Raw genomic sequence first — 10,565 nt, 5'->3', positions numbered from 1 at the left:
GAGGCTCCGTCTCCCGTCCTCGAGCCGGAGGTCGATGGGCTTTCGGCCGCATAGAGCCTCGAAGAGAACCACCCCGAAAGAGTACACGTCGTACTTGTCCACTAGCTTCTAACGGTTATAGTACTCCGGGTCTAGGTAACCCGGAGTGCCCTTAACCACGGTTGACACCGCTCCGCCGCCAGAAGAAAAAGAGGAAACAAATTTCCTCTATGAGGAAAGGGAATTTCGGCCACCAAGCAAGAGCGAAGTAAAAGAGGAAACAAATCCAAGCCTTCTAGAAGGTGTCTTGGCCGTGTGACTCTAAGGCTCTGTTTGGAACCCGAAAAATAAAAGAGAAAGTGAAAATAATAGATAAAATGAAAATGTTAGAGAAAATAATAGAAAAAGTCAAAATTCTAATTGTGTTTGAAAGTCATAGAAAATATGAGAGAAAATTGACGGGAAAGTAACGATGAGACTAGGGACGGAGCTAACTCAAGTCCAGGGTGGGCTCTAGCCCCCTCGCCCTCAAATTTTTTTTATTTACAGTTTTTTGCCCATTTTTATAAATTTTTACATTTTTTACCCTAAAATATTTACACTTTTGACCCATTTTTTTAAAAAATTTCATTTTTACCATGATTTTTTTTAATTATAGCCCTTCTAAATTTTTTTATTTATATTTTTTGCCCATTTTTAAAAAGTTTTACATTTTTACCCTAAAAAATTTACACTTTTGACCCATTTTTTTAAAATAAAATTTATTTTCACCATGATTTTTTTTAATTAGCCCCCCTTAAATTTTTTATTTACATTTTTTTCCCATTTTTAAAAAGTTTTACATTTTTACCCTAGATAAATGTGATCCCCTCATAGACAAATGTGGAGAGATTCTCATTTTCCATTTGATTTTCGAAGGAAAATGAAATCCTCATTTTAGTTATACACTTTCCCTCGCATTTTCCATCATATTTTTTTCTACTATATTTTCCTCAATCAAAACAACCTAAGTAAAATAGGAGGGATTTCTATTTTCCTTTCCCTCCTATTTTTCGGGTTCCAAACGGAGCCTAAGGGAAAAAGGGAAATATTTTGCTCATGAATATGTGATATTCTATAGAAGAGGAAACTTTCTTATTGAAGGTAATCCTTCCCCTATAAATAGAGACATCATTCTCATTGTTTAATCATCCCACATAAGTTAGAGATTGAGAGCTTCTCTCTCTAGACCTTGTGGTGGCCGATCCTCTCTCTCTCTCTCTCTCTCTACTTATTTTCGATTTTTGTTTTGGCACCTAGGTCCACATTTGACCTAGTGTTTTAGCTCTTCGACTTTGAGACTTGTTCTCGAGTCGTCGTGTTTAAAAGTGCCTACACACTAATTCATTTCTTTCTCGAGTGATTCTTGTGATAGAAACTTATTTCGTGGTTGCTCGAGTTCCCGACGAAAGAAGAGAGACGTGTTGCGAGGGGAGACGACCGTTTCAACCATCCAAAGGCTTCTCAACGTTCAAGCTTCTCAAAGGTTAGTAAACTTATAATGCTTGTTTATAATTTTAATTTATATGTACTTGCTCTTTGTCTAGGTTAGTACAATCGTTTTACTTGTTTTAAAGAAAATTTTTAAATTCCGCCGCTTGGTCAAAGCGTTAAACTTTTTCTTAAACCTAGATCGATTCCAACAAAGGAAGCATGATGGTGCGGCCAACCAAGGAGAGAGCAAAAGATGAAACAAATCCAAGGGCTTCTAGAAGCTTGCCTTGGACGTGTGGAATGAGGAAAGAGAGCAAATATTTACTCATAACTATGTGATATTCTATGGAAAAGAGGAAACTACCTTTTGAAGTTAATCCTTCGCCTATAAATAGAGCCCTCATTCTCATTGCTTCTCATCCCAAAATTTTAGAGATTGAGAGCTTCTCTCTCTAAGATTGGCCACCCACTTCTCTCTCTCTATCTCTCTCTCTCTCTCTCTCTCTCTCTCTCTCTCTCTCTCTCTCTTCCCTTTTCGTTTTTGTTTTGGCACCTAGGTCCACATTTGACCTAGCGTTTTGTTTTAGCTCTTCGACTCTAAGACTTGTTCTTGCGTCGTTGTGTTTAAAAGTTCCCACACACTAATTCATTCTTACCTCGAGTGATTTATGTGATAGAAACTTTCGTGGTTAATCGAATTCCCGAAGAACGAAGAAAACGAGCTGCGTGGGGAGACGAGCGATTCAACCTCCACAAGCTTCTCAACGATCAAGCTACATAAAGGTTAGTAAACGTGTAATTGCTCTTAGATAGTTTTAATTTAAAAATAACTTGTGCTTGCTCTTTGTCTAGGTTAGTAAAAATCGTTTTTACTTGTTTAAAGAAATTTTTTATTTTACGCCGCTTCCTAAAAGCGTTAAACTTTTTCTTAATCCTAGATCTATTCTAACAAATCGCACCACGCAATCCCTCAAAGTCGTCGCGAATAAAAAGCTGAACCAATCGCTGCTCAGCCACTGCCCTTAACTCTGCCAACTCAGTCTATGCCAACTGATCCCACAACGAGGACAAGACAGAATAGAACTCCTGAATATTCATACTATTCTACCAAAACGCACGGATATCCATCTCCAATTGATACTGCCTGGCAAAATTAGAATGAGTGTAGAGTCTCTCCAGATGTTCCTATACCTCCTTGGCAGTATCGTACTTCGTCAACTGAGCATCGATTGAGTAGGTAATATAATTGTTAATCCACGTGATAATTTTCGCATTATCAGCCTCCCAAACATCCAATAGAATCGCAAAACCATAAACCTTCATATCGGAAGGCTTAGGCCACCCACCTGTCACATGACTTCACATCGATTTTCCACGCAAAAAATTCCTCATAACGTAACTCCAATATGAGTAACTTTTCCATCCAGTTGAACACCAATCACTTGAGGGGAATCTTCTCTACGATCCGCCATATCGAAAAACACAAATCCAAACACTCAAAAAAACGAAATCCAAACAAACAGAGAGAAACCCCCAAATCGAAGTCCAAAAACGCAACCACCAACGCATCCAAATTGCACCAAAACGAAGGACAGACAATCACCCAACCAATTACGACATCCACAAATCAAGAAAAGGAGGTGTAAATACCAACAATACGGACGAAAAACGTAGCTCGACTTATCAAAATAATTTCATGGCGCTGCCCCCCGTAACCCCCAGCGAACTCACCGCAGAGTTCGATCCGTAGTTGGTATATTAATTTTCTTCAATCAATCAACAAAAGCCATGAATTGAGAAGATGACTCTGATACCATGAAGATTTAGGGATTCGGAGAAAAGAGCGAGTCTGAATAATGAATTGGGTTAAAGAAAAATACAATAGTCCGGTTATATATAACCCTAATACAACAACAGGGAAAATAAAAGAAGAGGGAAATAAAGCTAAATAAATATAATATAATAATGATTAATATATATATATATATATATATATATATGTTAATAAAATTAACATATTATAATGAAAACTAAAATAAGGGTAAAATTGTCATTACAAATTGATAAAGTAGGGATGAAATTATTTTTTTTCTCTTTTTTGAGCTGGTCTTATTTGTGACCTTTTTTAAAAAAAAGAAAAAAGAAAAAAAAAGAGAGGTTGAAATAACACTCTCCAAATTCTATAACAATAACACTCTTTATGGTTAATAGCGATGCATGTCTATAGCGATGGTGCTTCTAGTAAAGGTGACATAGATGTATCTTCCTTTCATATTTACTTTCCATGAAGCAACAGCACCACGGCTCAAAAGTCGAGATTCCCAGATAATTATTAATACAAAAAATTTAATATTAAAAAAAATTTAATACAATAAATTACAGTTTTTTGAGTGATACATATCTATATCGTACTTTAAATTTATTTTTTTTAATAAATATCTTTTCGGTCCAAAATTATTTATAGATGTGAAACATTGTAGTTGTTATGAGAAAAACATAAAATGACAAACAAAAATTATTGTCATAAAAAGTAAATAATATCTTCTTTTTTTTTTTGGCTTGGTTGTTGGGATTTATAAAACGAAAACCCCTTCCTTCAAAAAATTAAAAATAAAAATAAAAAATACAACCCGCTAGATAAATCTTTGTGTTCGGCTACCAGAACAAAAATGTATAAAAATGTAAGATTGTCAAGTGATCATGGATGTTAAAAAAAAAAAAAAAAAAGCACACTTCCAATAAAGTAGAAACAGCATAGTTATTACTCACATGTACTACACACGTAGACACTTAAAATGCAAGCACATAATCCTCATTCAGACTAATCCCATTTGAATCTTTGTCGCTCCGGAAAATTCGTAATCAAAATAGACAATAAACAACAAACACAACACGCACGATATGGACTATAGACTGTTCAATACAAACCTTAATCACAAACAATGATATTATTTCAGGGTTTAGACTGTGAATCATGGGCAGTGGTCCCAGAGAAAGCATTGGTGCTCTCTGTCTCCAAACTAACAAAGCTCTGGCCGCCTCCGTCCGCGGCAGCTCGGAGCCCCAACAAATCGTACTTGTCCACAATTCTAAATGCCACCTCCGGGTAGCAATGCTCCCCCTCGTCATCGCCGCTCTTCTCGGCGGCAGCATCTGCCTCCAGCTGGAGCTTGAGGGCGAACTCAAGGTGCTCCACAACATCCCCCATCGAGGGCCTCGGGTCCCACGTATCCCGGAGACAGCTGTCGGCCACCTCCACGAACGTCTTGAGACACTCCGGCGCAATCTTCCCTTTCAAGGACGGGTCGACTATGTCGTACACCGTCCCATCCCGGGCGCACTTCCGGGTCCACGCCGAGAGGCTCCGTCTCCCGTCCTCGAGCCGGAAGTCGATGGGCTTTCGGCCGCATAGAGCCTCGAAGAGAACCACCCCGAAAGAGTACACGTCGGACTTGTCCACTAGCTTCTGACGGTTATAGTACTCCGGGTCTAGGTAACCCGGAGTGCCCTTAACCACAGTTGACACCGCTCCGCCACCAGCCTGGCCGACCCGGGAGAGCCCGAAGTCCGCTACTTTGGCGACCCAGTTCTCGTCGAGCAGAATGTTGGCGGTCTTGATGTCGCGGTGGATCACAGCAGTGCCGGAGAATCCAGCATGGAGGTACTGGAGACCGCGGGCAGCGCCCAGACAGGCCTCGAGGCGGGCCCGCCACGAGAGCGGGATGGCATCCCCATAGAGGTGCTCGCGGAAGGTCCCATTTGCCACAAAGGCATAGACGAGGATCATCTCGCCGTTTTCATCGCAGTAGCCGACGAGGGAAACGAGGTTAACGTGGCGGAGGCGGGAGAGGAATTTTATCTCTGCCACAAACTCGTTCTCGCCCTGTTGGTTTCCCGGCGAGAGGCTCAGCCGCTTCACAGCCACGGACTTGGACTCGTCGCAGTCGATGAAGCCCTTGTAGACCTTCCCAAATGCTCCGCGTCCGACCACTCGGTCCTCCGAGAACCCATCCGTCGCCTCCTCGATCTCCCACAGATAGAAGTGCCGGCAATGCTCCTCCGGAAGCGTTGACCCGGACTTTGACTTCGATGTTGATCTTGGCTTCTTCTTCCGAACAACCAACGTCATGTACAACACCGCCGCGGTAACAGCCACGAAGACGAAACCCACTCCGGCCAACGAGGATGCGAGAATCAAGACCCTTCTCTTTGAATCGGACTCCTTCTTCGGGTACACCGGTTTGTCCCCATTCCGAGTGACGTTGACGCTAGGATTTGGCCCGGCCAGGCTGTCTGCAGTGGCGCTGCTCATCTTGAAAACTTCAATCCCGTTCAATAAAGCATCGTCGTAGATAGACTTTTCCGGCCGAGTGGTAAGACTGATGAAGAGAGAGTCCTTGCCCAGGACGTTGACCACGTAGTCCTTATAAACCGGAACTCCGAGACCACGACCACCAGTCCACCAGTTAATGTTACCCTGATTCTCCGCCGTCCACTCGCTGATGAAGACGTAGAAGAACTGTGCTTCGGGACCGGCTGCAGCGACTGTCTCGCTGAGCAGGCAGAAATGGAGTCTCACCAAATAAAAGAATCCCCGGTCAACGGGAAGCCGCCAAGTGAGGTTTGACCTCTTGTTCTTCTCTGCGTCTGGGCCCATGGACGTGGCAGTCCGGTACACCTCGTCCGGCGCCACGTAGTTCGGCGTCACCGAGTAGTTCAAGGCCAAGCTCGTGTTGACAGGAACAAACCCGGAGGAGATGAAGTAACGATCGTCCCGAGACCATTCCCTGAACATCCCGGTGTCCTCGGCTGGAGAAATAGTCCGACCTCCGACGTTCAGTCGGTGGACTGTCTCGAGCGCTCTGTTGGTGTAACTCTGGAAGAAACCGCCGCCGATTCCGAGGGTCTTAGGGCTCTTCATTGGATCGCCCTCTGGCGCATAGTAAAGCTCCCTCGGCATCGACACGATCTCGATAGCGTTGATGAAAGCGTAAGAGGAAGAAGAAGGAATAAACTCTAAGTCGATCGGCTGATCTGATTCTTCCACGTATACGCAGAACTCCCTGACAAAAGCTGAGTTGCCCTTGTACTCGGCGACCATCGACGCGCTGAAGTTTCTGAGGAGCGTGAATTTCCCGGCTCGGACCGAGAAGAAGGAGTCGGTTAGGTCGAGGTTTGGCTCGTACACTGCAGGGTAGAAGTGGAGGCGGATGAACTTGGGACCGGGGATGGAGACTTGAAAACTGTAGGAGAAATTGGACCGGGAAATCCTTGCCGTCATGTATGGCACGGTTGCCACGGAGCTCTTCTGCTCGGTGGCTTTTGAGGAGCTGCTATTTCCTTCGGCGAGACTAAAACGAGAATCTTTGTTGCTTTGATCTCCGGTCCAATTCCGATCGTCGGGTGCGGTTAGATTGCCCGGCGAACCGCAGTCGAGTGCGATGTTATCGTCGGGAAAGAAACGGATTGATTCGGATCCGGCAATGATGATGAAGGTGAAGATGATAGAAAGTGAGAGAATAATTTTGGGTCTCCTCATCATGTATGTTAATTAATTTGAGTGGAATGACACGAGTGCCTGTTCTGTTTATTCACATGGTCATATTTTTATACATAAAAAAAATATTTAAAAAAAAAATCATATTCTTTACAACGAAAAGTCCGACGTGATATGTGGATTATATATTTCTTCAAAAAAAAATATATATATATATATATATGTGGATTTTATATGAGTATTCTAAATTATAGCACTTCTTTAGTATAAATACATCTTCTGTTTTTGGTCTCTGTAGCTCTTCCTTCCAACTTTAAGGTAACTTCTAACTAAAGGAAAATTTATCTTATTATTAGTGGTCAACAATAATTAAGGGACTAGTTAAAGAGATCAACTGTTATTCTCCATCGCTCCGCCCCGGATGATTAAGGGACTAGTTTCTCGCTCTAAATCGAGGGCGGAGAGATATAGAGAGGCTTGAGAAGGTCCACCATATAGGTGAAGAGTTAAAAAATTAATGAAGGGTGAGAGATATATATTGTTTAACTCCAAGATTATCATTTAAACATAAGCTTTTCTTGAAAGTCCATCAAGTTCAAGCCAAAAAAATATATATGAAAAAATTCCATCAGATAAGAAAATAATTAAAAAAAAAACTAAAGAACAACCGCATGTTGGTTGAAGTATTAAGCCCGATCGTCGTGAATTATTTTTTTACGGTCACAATTTTATTTTTGGATGTGGGGAAATAAACAAGGTGAAATGGCGTGGTTGCTTAACAAGTTTTAATTTAAAAACACTTAAATACCGTGAAAGCAAAATTAAAAGAGAATACAGATGTGAGATCTCTTTTGGGAGACAAGACAATGGACAAAATTTGTAGACAGAGGATCTGGATTCTCATTACACTTTAAAGTCAAATAGGTACTCTGGGTAAAATAATAAAAAAAAAAAAGTTTAGGGAAATTGCTTAATTTGCCACCAATTTCATAACATTTTCCCACTTTCCACTAAAAGACTAATTATCCCAAAATGTCACCTCTATGTCAACAATGTTGACATCTAATAGTGATGGGCAAACATAGATGTCAACATTGTTGACATAGATGGTGGCATTTTGGTGGAAAATGGGAAAATATTATGAAATTGGTGGCTTCTCCTAGATCCTTCATATCGAATTGCTTTGCCAGCCAGACCTTAACCTCAGATAACTTACCCACGTCATTACCAATGAGTAATATATCATCGACATATAGTACCAGAAACACAACTTTGCCTTCGTGTATTAACTTGTAAACACAAGGCTCATCTATTGACTGTTCAAAGCCGAAGCCATTTACAGTTTCATCGAATCTAATATTCCATGACCTAGATGCTTGCTTTAATCCATAAATGGACTTTAGCAACTCACAAACCTTGGTCTCTTGACCTTCTTCCACGAAACTGTCTGGTTGAGCCATGTAAATGCGCTCGTCAAGATTGCCATTCAGGAAGGCTGTCTTGACATCCGCCAGATCTCATAGTCGAGAGCTGCAGCTATGGATAGGAGTATGCGGATGGATTTAAGCATCGCGACTGGCGAGAAGGTATCTTCATAGTCAATCCCTTCTTGTTGGGTATAACCCTTCGCCACAAGTCGTGCTTTAAACGTCTCGACGTTCCCATCAGGACCCATTTTCTTCTTGTATATCCACTTACACCCTACGGGTTTAATCCCTTCAGGAAGGTCTACAAGTTTCCAGACTTTGTTGACATACATCGAGTGCATCTCAACTTTCATGGCGTCAAGCCAAAGGTTTGATTCAGAACAAGCCATCGCTTGGCTATAGGAAACAGGATCATACATGTCAGAGACGGCTACGAGAGAGTCTCCATAAGACATGTACCTATCAGGCTTTTGAGTAGCCCTCCCACTACGTCGAAGTACTACTTGACGAGATTCTGATGAGTTAGGTTGTGTTTCAGTTGGGGTAAGAACAGTTCTTACAGATGAGGTAGAAGCTTCCTCACCCAACTTTTCTTCAAGCACAATTTTGCTTCTAGGTTTTGCATCCTTCATAAAGTCCTCCTCAAGGAAACGAGCATTCTTGCTAACGAAAGTCTTATCGTCCTCGAGACTATAGAATGTGAAACCTTTGGTTTCCTTTGGATATCCAACGAACAGACACAATTCTGACCTACTAGCCAACTTGCTAGTCTTTTGCCTTAGCACGTGTGCGGGGCAACCCCAAATTTTGATGCGGCCAAGATTCACTTTACGGCCAGTCCATCGTTCATAAGGAGTACCAGGAACCGTCTTGGATGGAACTTGGTTCAGAATATAAGCGGTTGTTTCGAGGGCATATCCCGAAAAGGAAAGAGGGAGTGATGAGTAACTCATCATTGATCTAACCATCTCCATAAGAGTTCGGTTTCTTCTCTCTGACACTCCGTTTTGTTCAGGTGTGCCAGGTGCGGTAAGCTGAGAAGCGATACCTTCTTCTTTAAGAAAGTCATCGAACTCTCCAGACATATACTCACCACCTCGATCAGATCGAAGGGTTTTGATCACTTTGCCAGTTTTCTTTTCCACTAAAGCCCTAAAGACCTTAATACGTTAAAGGTCTCGGATTTATGTTTGAGCAAATAGACAAACCCATATCGCGAGTAATCATCGGTGAAGATAACGAAGTATTCGTATCCTCCACGTGCCTGTTGGCTGAGCGGACCACATACATCAGAATGTACTAGTTCCAGCAACTTAGTGGCTCTTCGACCCTTATCGGAGAAAGGTCGCTTAGTCATTTTTCCTTCTATGCAGGATTCACAAGTAGGTAGTGAACCTATTGCAGAGGCTTGGAGTGGACCGTCCCTCACAAGTCTCTTAATCCTATCTAGACTGATATGACCAAGTCTCAAGTGCCAGAGGTATGTTGATTTTTGTTAGATCGGAGGATTCAGAAAGTTTGATCCTCTTTGGCTCCCTAATTAGATCGTTATCTATTTCGGTGTCTAAAATGGAAGGTTGAGTGGGATAGATGTAGAAAAGAGCATTCTTCATACATGCATCAGTGACAAAAGAATTATCAGGAAACGAAAGACGAATTCCATTCTTAATGAACTTTAGACAATAATCTTGCTCAAGAAGACGAGCAACGGATATTAAGTTCTTCCCAAAGGTAGGAACAAAATAAACATTATTCAAGTTTAAAGTGCGGTCTTCAAAAGACAGCGTCATGGATCCCACAGCCTTTGCAGACACCAGGCTCCCATCACCCCATTTGAAACAGAACTTGCCTTCCTCTAAGCTTTTGGTTTTCTTGAAACCATTCAAGGAACAGCAAATATGGTTAGTAGCAGCGGAGTCATGAATCCACGTTGATACATTATCAGCTACTAAGCATGCTTTGGTAACTAGTACAATACTTTGTTCCTTCGCTTTGAGATAGGTAGGACAGTTCATTTTTATCGGCCTTGTGAGGTCTCTTCTCAGTTCCAGAGGCGGAGGCTTTGTGCTCAGTAGCATGTGCCTTTCCTTTATTCCTCTTTCTCTTAGTGAGACCTACAGCAGTGTGAAGTTCCATCATAAGCTTGGTAACAGTGTACTCTAGCTTGTTTATGGAGTATTATATCTTGG

General features: G+C 41.9%; 1 pseudogene; it reads right to left on the bottom strand.

Moving 5' to 3' along the window:
• Positions 1 to 4,267: 4,267 nt before the first annotated feature.
• LOC149407478 (receptor-like protein kinase FERONIA pseudogene) lies at positions 4,268 to 7,064 on the bottom strand (annotated as a pseudogene).
• Between the last annotated feature and the right edge of the window lie 3,501 nt (positions 7,065 to 10,565).

The sequence above is a fragment of the Urtica dioica genome, chromosome 1, assembly GCF_054948205.1.
Source record: "Urtica dioica subsp. dioica isolate 48M chromosome 1, U.dioica_male_clone48M_v1_H2, whole genome shotgun sequence".
NCBI lineage: Eukaryota > Viridiplantae > Streptophyta > Magnoliopsida > Rosales > Urticaceae > Urtica > Urtica dioica.
This window is presented reverse-complemented; position numbering and strand designations above follow the sequence as displayed.